Here is an 11,862-nt window from a genome sequence, read left to right as displayed (position 1 = left end):
AACAAGGAGTAGAACTCTTTCCTTAGGGGTTGTTTTCTTAAAACCGAGCGCTAGTCGTTCTTCAATTTCTTTTCCAAGAGCATAAATAGTCGAAAGAGACGTTCCTTCGGCAGCTTTTATTCCATCGGGATATCACTACGTATCATCGTTTCTCAAAAATGGAGAATAAGTATTTAGATTTTGGAAAGCCGAAAGAGTAAAAGTCTCGCCCCGGCCATCGTTCTTCGCGGAGTGAAGGCGGTGTCCACGTTTCCCCCATTTCTCTCGAGGACTCGAGGGCGAAAACGACTCGTTCGTACCGTTTTCTCGAGGAGACGTTTTATTATCGGTCTTCGTTCCATCATGGCGAGAGTCGATTACTCAGAATACTCAAGGTGAGAATCGGGCCGCCAACTCCGACCGGAAATAACGATGGCAGATAATACGGAACGGCTATCGGCCGGAATCAAATCATCTTAAGGACCGCCCCTGACACCGGAACCTCTTAGCCTAACAATTTTTTAAATATTCCACCTCGGTCCGATCGGTGTCTATCGACTCCATCGACCTCGCGTTATCGGCCCGATCAGATTGGCTCGGCGTTTCGCGCGCGCCGGGCGATTACCTTACGGGAAAAAAAAAAAAAGAGATTCCCCGTAAAGAGACATCGACATGGCGAACCGGCTCGTCTAGGAGAATCCCATGAGCCCTCGTCTTGACGCGATACAGAAAGTTCATAATTAACCCTTTTAGTACCGGGCGAAAAAGAGGTGCTTATGCGAAGATAACCGGCCGAATTTTACGATTTTACTAGGATTTGGAAAAAGGCTCATAAAACCAAACGAAAAGCGATGTTTACATAATTCAAATAGCAGGGTATTAAGGACAAAATAGAGAATAAAACGGTGACGGTAATTTTTCTATAGTCATTGAAAATTACATAAATAACAAAGGTATAAGTGGTAAAAAAAAAAGAAAAATTGAGTTCTCTGTTTCAAAACGTAATTGCACATAGGAAAAGTCACCTTTTTATCATAAATTTATGTAGACCGTTTATTGCAAAGTATATACTTTAAATTTTCAATATATTTTTTAACTAAGTAAGTGATATTGCACAAGAAACATGAAAAATAACTCCAAGGCACGTGGTAGGCGCCGGACGGATTATCTCATCCGAAACAAGTAATTGTTATAGGTTATAGGTTGTTACAGGTAGGTTATAGGTTGTTATATGTGTTGTATTGTTATTTTAATTCTCTCGTAATGAAATTAGACTATTTACAACGTATTATAAATTTATTTTGAGATGGAGATCTCTCGCAAAGCGAATAGTAAAGCGCTACAAGGTGCGAGCCGATATATCGGCTCTGGCACTAAAAGGGTTAAATTTATTATAAACAGATTTATCTAACACAAAGGCCAGTTCAGTCATTTTTAATACTTTACTCCAGAAAGATAGCATTTTTTCTTCGAGGATATATTTGCATTACTTTTGAGAAATTGTAAGATTTTTTTATGTGGCTTCGAGGAAATCGTTATGGAGAGGGTTTAGATGTCTGAGATTTATGTGATGCAGGATTTTGGTGAAGGGTGAGCGATATGCGTCAGCAGAAAAAATAGAGGAATAGTTTATTCTGGCTCCGGTTTATGGAAGATACTGCCATGTAATGACGCGACGAAAGCCGCCATTTTACTTCATCCCCCTCGTAGGACTTACCCCATACGGCGGTATTGATAAAAAAATCGAGCGACCCCATTGGCCGCTGGACCGATTGGGGTGACCCCTCGGTGCTGACCAAGCACCAGCACGTACTCCAATTTAATATTATATACCACCCCAATGCACCCTGAGTGCGCCCCTTTTCCTCCCTCCCTTTTTATCCCGTTCCGAGATGGACATCGATCGCTTCGACAACGATGTCTGCGCGAAAATGATCGCTGGCTTAAAAATTGCACATTTTTTAAATAATTTAAATCTTCATTGCTTTAGTTTCCTTGAACATGATTTTATTTTAAAACAAAGAACGATCGCTTCGACAACGATGTCTGCGCGAAAATGATCGCTGGCTTAAAAATTGCACATTTTTTAAATAATTTAAATGTTCATTGCTTTACTTTTCTTGAACATGATTTTATTTTATTTTAAGACAAACATCGATCACTTCGAGAACGATGTCTGCACGAACATGATCGCTGGCTTAAGAATTGCACATTTTTTAAATAATTTAAATGTTCATTGCTTTAGTTTCCTTGAACATGATTTTATTTTATTTTAAAACAAACATCGATCGCTTCGACAACGATGTCTGTGCAAAAATGATCGCTGGCTTAAAAATTGCACATTTTTATAATAATTTAAATCTTCACCGCTTTTGTTTTCCTGAACATGGTTTTGTTCATATTTCAACTGAACATCGATCACTTCAACAACGATGTCTGCTCGAAAATGATCGTTCGCTGAATAATTATACATTTCTGAAACATTTTAAATCTTCATTGCTTTAATTTCCTTGAACATGATTTTATTTCATTTTAAACTGAACATTGATCGTATCAACAACGACGTCTGCGCGAAAATGATTATTCGCTGCAAAATTACACATTTCCGAAACATTTTATATTTCCATCGCTTTAGTTTTCTTGAACAAGATTCTTTTTAATTTCGTCTTGGATACAAAGTTTCTTTAAATCCGGCCTTTAGACTTTATCAATCATATTAAAATTAGCGCCCGTCTGATCTTGTTGGTAGTCAATTGTTTATGCAAATCGCTAAACTGCAAAGTAGTAAATTATCGATTGCCCAATAAAACGAACGCAATTGTAAGCAGTTTCACCGTCGAAGTTTGTGCTCTCCTACTTACGCCATTTCTCACTTGCACTTTCTGAATGTAAATAATGCAAGAAAAGCCGTCGTATCATCTATTCTGAGAATCGATAGAGTATAAAATTTCCATGCAGCCATTGTAATGAACTTTTGCTTTTATGCACCTTGTATACCATTTTCTTTTTAGATACTTTCCACTTTCGTCGAATAATTTTTGATAGGGATATTAACATCAATTTTTTCTAATTTTAAAAAAATCAGGTTTATAACAGATTCCATTTATAATGAACCTTCAACGGTATAAAAACCAAATTGCAGATTTATCCAAGCTTTAATTATTAATACGTATTAGTATTAGATTTCAGTTCCCGATCAACCCAGAGCTTTCTCTCGTTCTTCTTAATTAACTAAAAAAGCGTCGAATAAACGAAATTTATCAACATATACTGCAGCATTTTAAATCCACCACTTGCAATCTTTCCCCACATTTTAGTGAAACCATATATAAGATATATTAAGATGCTCCACATTTCTAATCACCCCTACTATTAATTAACGCAAGAAGTATATAAACCATTACAACATAGGTAACAATGTCAGCCTAAAAAAGTCACCGCTTTGAGTCCTCCAAGATGAAGTTCAAAGTTCAAAAACATTAAACAAAAGCAAAAATATGAAGACTCGTGTCAAGTACAACCCAACAACCATGCAAGCATTGTTGTTAACTAATCCGCAGAAAAGGAGCAAAAATGAAAACGGGACTCACGTACATGTCAAAATGCTCCATATTCCCCGTCTACCCAACTAACGATTAGATTAAGAAATATAAAAATAATTACCACAAGAAGAACGTTGTCAAGTTGCAAGAGGTCGCCGTTTCCGACGTATGAAGATGAAGTCAGGCCCCAAAAATGTGAAATGAGACCAAAGGGGAAAACGTGAGGAACTCACTCCGGGTACATTCGAACTGCGTACAAGTTTTGGTGGTAACTGGTCCGCGGAGAAGGGCTTGATCTCCGAAAGAGTGGCGATAGGGCCCAGGGGGTCCAATCTTTACCTGAGACGGAGGCAAAGGTGGGGGACAGGGCAAAAAGGGTTTCCAGGAGGGCCATAGGACCATTCGGTAAGGCAATTTTTCTTATGCACGATCAACCAAGGCCCATTCTCGTGCCTCGTTCGCGTGTACGTGTGGGCCTTAATTATTGTTCGCTCGCCTACCTGGAAATGCAAATACCTTCTACGGGGCACACGGACGCACGGAAGGGATGGCGGGGAGCGAAAGCGCCATGGCGAGGTGGTGGAAAAAAATGAATTTAATTTATTTCTACCCCGCAGCGAGGGTCCGTGACGACGCGAACGTTAAAGGGTTGAACGGCACCCCAGATGACGCAGTTTCCAATTTCCTGAATGAAAAGCGAAACTAATCCACGTTTTCGGCACCTGGCGCTTTCCGTTTTTTACGCGGTGCGACGCGCAACCCTCTCGATCGACATTCCCCGAAGAGGACGGCGAGGAACCAATTAGAAGTCCCGAATTGGACGGAAACGTTGGAAAAGGAGGTCTGAGAAAATTCGACGAGGGAGAGGGTTAACTTTTAGCTTACATTGATTTATAAAAATTCTTGATATGTGTGCGATACCATGTTAAATTAACTCCGATCGTGACGATCTTATTGACGAAGTACACGCTGATCTGTAATAATATTGTATAGCAATGAAAATTGTGATACAAGGAAAAACATAAAGAGTGTACTTTCGAATTCATCTGGGTGAATTAAATTGCATTGAAAATCTATCGTGGAATGGGCATATAAAGATGTCGCGGGGCTTCCATTGCTCGTTTCCCGCCATAAATGGCCACCTGAGAAGGGGCAATTTTTTATTCCGAAAATACGTAAAATCGTTTTCCCTCGTTTCCCCTTTTCAGTGCGCCCTCCTGCAGGTGCCTACAGTGACCAACCTGCCCCCTCGTCGATAAAGTCGACGTGCTCAAGTTCACCCCTCGGATTACGCGCTTTTCAGAAAAAAAAAAAGGGGGAAAAGAGGAAAGTGCCAGACGCACAATGGGGGTCACGGACTCGGTTTTGGGTGAAAAAACGTGAAAACCGACACCAAACAGGGGCATGGCCCCAGGAAATTGCTCGCCGAACGTGCAAATTATGGCAATAAGGGTAATCTCATTGATCCGTCCGGAAACACTTTTTTTCGATAACAGGGACTCCGATTTATGTCAAGATTTATCTCTAACTATATCTACTAATCCTTAAAAAAAAGTGTCATTCCCAAGTACACCCATCTCACAAGCATTTTCCATAAGAAATGAACGACTTCCTTATTAATTTTCATTATTAAATTATGCCTGTAAAAATGTCCAGCCGTGAAAAATAAAAGTTCTTTATCCTCCTCCAAAAGAATGCATTATCGCAAACTTGATTCTCTGCCATCGTAGTGAAGAAAAAAATATTTCTTTATTAATCCTTGTCATTAAATGATGCATCTACACATTCACAGCTACAAAAAAAATATGAGTTTGTTGCTTATTAATCTTCATTATTACATAATGCTTCTAAAAATATCCAGCCGTGAAAAATAAAAGTTCTTTATTCTCCTCCAAAAGAATGCATTATCGCAAACTTGATTCTCTGCCATCGTAGTGAAGAAAAAAATATTTCTTTATTAATCCTTGTTATTAAATGATGCATCTACAAATTCACAGCTGCAAAAAAAAATATGAGTTTCTTGCTTATTAATCTTCATTATTACATAATGCTTCTAAAAATGTCCAGCCGTGAAAAATAAAAGTTCTTTGTTCTCCTCCAAAAGAATGCATTATCGCAAACTTGATTCTCTGCCATAGTAATTAAGAAAAAAATATGTCATTATGAACCTTTGTTATTAAATAATGTATCTACAAATTCACAGCTGCAAAAAAATATGAGTTTGTTGCATTGCCTTGTCGTTCCGGTTTAATAAAATACATTATCACCGTCACGGCACGGTTTTATAACGACAGTAAAAACGTAGGGTTTGTTCTTCGCATTCTACCGTGGTAATAAAATCACTATCACCAGGTGCGCATCAAAGACGCCACTCGGAAACAACTCAGATATACTTTGACGTGCAAATTTCCATTTAGGCGATGAAAAAGTTTAGTCTTAATTCGCGCATCAAGATAGGCATTCGCCACACTCGCCCTTTGTCGAGGCGAACCTACACTTCGGGAGCAAAGGGTGGAATCTTCCGGGGCGAGAGAATAAAGGGCGGCGGGTGCGAATCTACCCTGAAGTACTTGAAACGTTTTGAATACCATATCTCGGGCATCTGTAGAACCCTCGAGTACGTTCGGACGCGTCCAAAATTATCCGGAATCTCCCCGCGAATGTTCATAAGTGAGGCCCAGGACTCGTAACCGATCGAAATCTCGGCCGAAGGATGAGATCCTCGAACCGACGCGGCCGAAATCATTTCGAGAGGATCCTCTTCGCCGCAAAGGGTTGCATCTCGATCGAGAGACTCGATAACAGCTGCGAAAAGCCGAACGGCATCAAAAGATCCACGATTTGAGAGGGGAAGAAAAAAAAGAAAATGACCACTCTCTCTAAAGGACATTCATTTAAAAGACCACCGCAGAGTGTCATCGAATATCAAAAAGGCATATCACGATCTTCGAAGTGGATTTCAATCTTTACCAAGAAATTTACCGAGTCCTGTATATCGGTATCATCGACCCAGTTCGACAGGGTTAAGTACGCTTTTGCTCCAATTAATGGTACACTTGTACGGAAAGAAATGAGAAAAATAGTTGGCATATCAAATTGCTGGATTGCCTCTCCAAAGGGTAAAAGGAATTTCCAGGAATTTCCAATTTGACGTATATACTATTTTCCACGTGAAATTTCTGCGACGTCCAGGGACTCGATTCTCGAATTCGTACTAATTTTTTTTGCATACGAATAGATTCTCATGAAAAATTATACATTGTTGCAAAGTGATGTCACTGGTCAACGTTTGAAAGTCGTATAAAAAAATCGTCAATTTCGCGTGCGAAAGTTAATCGAATGAACTTAAGAATAGGGTCCCAGGAGTGGCAACAAGTGGACCGTTGCACGCCCTGCATTGTTTTGATTGCAGAGACAAGTATAAGATTCGCCAAAGCGAAAGAAAAAAAGGACCGAACAATCGAAATGAAACAATGCAGAGGAGCGGATCGATGGGTACGCTTTTGCTCCATTTAACGGTAAACTTGTGCAGAAAGAACTGAGAAAATTAATTGACACGTTCTACAGTGGTGATATTATCGTTTGATTTCCCCATCAAAGGATAAAAGGAATTTCCAGGAATTTGACGTATATCAAATTTTCAGCGACGTCCAGGAATGGCAACGAGTGGACCATCCAAAATGGCGGTCAAAAAAGCGGCAGCATCGAAATGTTGCTCGGAATACCTCTACAAGTATGAGATTCAGCAGAACGAAAGAAAAAGTACCGAATAACCGAAATGAAACAATGCAGCGGCGCGGATCGATGGGTATGTTTTTACTCAATTTAACGGTAAACTTGGACAGAAAGAACTGAGAAAATTAGTTAACACGTTCTTCTGGGATGATATCGTTTGATTTCCCCATCAAAGGATAGAAGGAATGTTCCAGGAATTTGACGTATATCAAATTTTGTGCGATGTCCAGGAATGGCAACGAGTGGACCGTCCAAAACGGCGATCGAAAAAACGGCAACATCGAAACGCTGCTCGGAATAACTTTACAAGTATGAGATTCACCAAGGCGAAAGGAAAAAGGCTGGGTAACCGAAATGAAAAAATGCAGAGGCGCGGATCGATGGGTACCCGACGTAATCCTTTTCAGGACCTTAACCCCATCTGTCGCGTTCGGGCGCATCCCCGGCGTATCGACCTATTTCTTCCATTCTCTAGGCTATTTTTTGGCCGAAGGAAAATTCAAAGGACCCCTCCAGGGCCCTCCGCTACCTGGAGGTCTCCGCCGAGCCCCGGAGGATAATCCATTAACATAATTTTACATGGAGCCGCTTTATCTGCCGCGGGAAACATTATATCGGTAGGTAGAGCGGGCCAGATGCAAAGAGGGAAATAATGCCGCACCCGAGGCCCAGGTAGAGGCGAACACCTGAAAGGGTTAATTCGAATATCGACAATTTCCCGACACACATTTTTGCCTAACGGTCCCCGTCCTTGACCCGCTCCCGGGTAAAAATCTACCCCTGCGAAGCATACGTAGGCATGCAAAGGCACCCTTACACGGGAGTATGGTGCTCCTATACGAACACCCTTAGGGGTGTTCCTATGGGCCCAGAAATATACCTGGAACTGGTAACTCTAACCTCCGATGCGAAATGGCACGACCATCGCAACGCCGAGGGGTGGTCCCACCTCCCGACCGAAAGGGTTGCATTATCGTCCCTAGACTACTCGACGTGCACCTAACGAGGGTTGACAGAACTGTGCGTTGCCGAATTTCGGTTGACCTCCGCAAATCCACTCCGTGAGGCCAAATCTGGAGTGGAAAAGAGAGCATTATGGAGACTACAATTGGCCCAGAAGCGATAGGCCTCTTTGGACTCCGTTTCCACCCTGTTGATAAAAACATTACAATTTTATAACTTTTTTCTTCGAAGTTTTATTCAGACATGGTATACTAATTTTATAACGTTTCCAAAGAACATTTATAACGTACGTTATGAATTTAAGACATAAGTGTACTCATTTTTCTGTACGATGTTACAAAATTACAAATTTATTTTGAGGTTTATCATAAATGTATAATAATTCACTCTTGAGACGTGAAATTTATAATTTTACCACAAACTTATGTACCAAAAGTGTATGAATTGTATGAATATTTTTAACAGTGCGGATTGCCCCACGTCCCGTTGCGTCGTCTCTGCGCAAAAATTTGCATCCTATTATTCCCCTTTGTTGAAAAAGAAATATTGCAATTTTGTAATATTTTTGGAAAATTTATTCGCGCGGTATACCCACTTTGTAAGAATTTATTTCAGATAAAACTGATAACATGTAATGTTATCAATTCTTGTGTAATGTAATGTTATCAATTCTTGTGTAATGTATTGTTATCAATTCTTGTGTAATGTAATGTTATCAATTCTTCTGTAATGTATTGTTATCAATTCTTGTGTAATGTAATGTTTATTAATTTTATCTAAGTGCATTAATTTCCCTGCAACGTAACGCAAAGTTGTAACGTGAGGTTTGGAAATTGTAATTATTTAGAATCTTGTGATAAATGTTAATCGATTCACTTTTAAGGCATCGAGTATATAGTTTTAGGAAGGTATTATGTACCGAGGGTGCGAGGTTTGTGAATATTTTTAACGGTGGACTTAGTACTCGTTGGCAAAGACTATGTGCACACTTTGTCGAAAAGGATGCCAAAGGAAATTATTACTCTCCCTGTTTCGCCACGAGACGACCAGCTTGAATGCAAACTCCTGCCAAGACATTGACATCTTAGTGCCCTACATTTTCGAAATTACCAGGAGAGTCCTGGAAAGTTTCTCCCTTCTCTAAGGATTTTCGTCCGATAAATGTCCCTCTTCTATGGCCTCGACAAATATTTGCGGTGGTTTATTTAACTCTACTTAACAGAAAAGAAATCCAGAGGACCACCATATTAATAAATGAAAACTTTTAAACTCTTCGAGTTGAAAAGCACTAAATCTTTCGTTCTCAACCTGATCAGCATCTAAGCAAAATTAACCATAAGAAATTATTCTGAAGCTAACATTAAAAACATGTAACAGAAAATCCATAGCATTATCGAAACTATTTTTATGTATGTTTATTTATGTTCAGCTTTACTCTTTACATTACCAGGCTGTGCAGAAAACTGTTACGGTCATTACTGTCTAAGATTCCACGCTTTGTTTTCAAATGAAGTTAATTTTTCTCTATGTCCATGTTATGTTTCATTTTAAATCGCAAACTTCACTGTACATTTTGATGTCGATAACCGTTTTAAATATTAATTCCAGATTTTTTCGTACTATATATTTAAAGATAGAAAGAAGCAAACTCGGATAATTTTCTTGTACTCGCAATATCTTTTTTCGAAACGAGAGTTTCAAAGATCAGGCGTTCTGGGCGACTTGCGGCCAATAACACAATGCAAAAAAAATGAATGTTCAAACCCCAATTATTATTATCAAAACGTAGAGCGAAGTCCGCGCTTTAAAATGGTATCTGCCACGAACGAAAAGAAAAAACCACGTTATCAGAAAACAAAGCATCAAATCTTAACCACCAAAGCCCGCAATAACTTTCTGGACAACCCAATAATTTTCCACGATAAAATCGTCCGATCTTTTACACGAGAAACTATAGGTCGAAGGAAACGGGTCGCCCTGAATTTCTATGGTTGATCCAGTTTCAAATTTGGCAAGGAATTTTGACATTTTTGCGGACGATGAGAGACCCTCGACGTTAGTTGGTCGGAGGGCGTCGAGGTTAGGACGTCCCGTGGAAAAGAGTGCTCGGCACTCCGGGGTTTGAGCCTGATTTACGGGAATTGTGACGGGCCATTTGTCCAAGAGCTCCTCGGACAGCAGCGAGCAGCCCGTCCCTTATCTGCACGGGGCAGCAGCCATCTTAAAACCGCCGGATCCCCCGAAGCGGATTTCTGGAGTACCGGTACTCGCGGGACTCTAATTTCCAACGCGGCCTCTGCAAGAGCACCGATAGGGTCCCGGATCCCGAAGGACTCCCGGGACATTGGTCTCAAACTTCCCACGTCAAGTGTCGGAACTTCAATTTCCGAAATCCACCGAAACTGTTAACCGTCGAGCCCCTGGTTTGCATTTTTTCCTCCTGCCGAAACGCGTCCTGTTTCACGATCCTCGCTTTATCATTTTTTATTATTTTATATTATCGTTTTAGGACTCTATATAAATATTTCTGCATGGAATCCGGACTTTCTTGGGACTACAAACACTGATATTATGAAGATATACAGTTTGGAAAATGCGATTTTTCAAAGCACTTATACAGAATTACAGTTTTATCGAGTTAGCATCCGATTCGTGCCGTTCAATGTTCAACATTTTTTCATATAAAAAATCGTAAAATCAATTCGTCATTGATCTCAAACTTGCCACGTCAAGTGTCGGAACTTCAATTTCCGAAATCCACCGAAACTGTTAATTGTCGAGGCTTTGTGCTTGCATTTTTTTTCCTCTTGCCGGAACGCGTCCTGTTTCACGATCCTCGCTTTATCATTTTTTATTATTTTATTTTATCGTTTTAGGGCCCTATATAAATATTTCTGCATGGAATCCGGACTTTCTCGGGACGACAAACACCGATATTATGAAGATATACAGTTTGAAAAATGCGATTTTTTAAAGCACTTATGCAGAATTACAATTTTATTGAGTGAACCTCCGATACGTGCCGTTCAAATGTTCAAAATTTTGTCATATTTTTTCATACCAGGGATCGTGACCCGATTGAATATCAAGAAGAATTTATGAACAACGAAGAAGAATATATTACTAATTAGTCTTATTAAGTTTTACTGCTTAAAATACATTTTTTTTAAGTAGAAAAAATGAGACGAGGTTTCAGGACAGTTGAATAGATAACACATATGAAAGTACAGGAATGGAAGCTTGTTATCATGGAAGAAGATAATGACATCCCGTTAATGACATTCGGTAATTCAATGGTTTTAATTGCCTATGATTTGCAATCCCTTAAATAACGTCTTGTAAAATTTCATGCAAGTGATGGAATTAGTTGAACTTCTACGTCGAAGGACACGGGCCGAAATATGATCAATACCTAAACGACACACGCCTACATTTTTCATGGTGGTCCTCTAAGCCGCTCGTATGTATTCCCGTGGACCGCCCTGTTTATGGGGCGCAATTTATTTCGAAATCGAACGTAATGGCCGCCGGTTTACGCCGCTCTCTCGCCCGTACTCCGACCCGGGCTACATTAAAATTTCAGACAAATACAAAAATGCGAGGGCACACCTGAACATCTATTGCCCAATTTCGAGCCAACGGC

The sequence above is a fragment of the Orussus abietinus genome, unplaced genomic scaffold, assembly GCF_000612105.2.
Source record: "Orussus abietinus isolate OABI.00-Male unplaced genomic scaffold, Oabi_2.0 scaffold57, whole genome shotgun sequence".
NCBI classification, from domain to species: Eukaryota; Metazoa; Arthropoda; class Insecta; order Hymenoptera; family Orussidae; genus Orussus; species Orussus abietinus.
Note: the sequence above shows the minus strand (reverse complement) of the source record.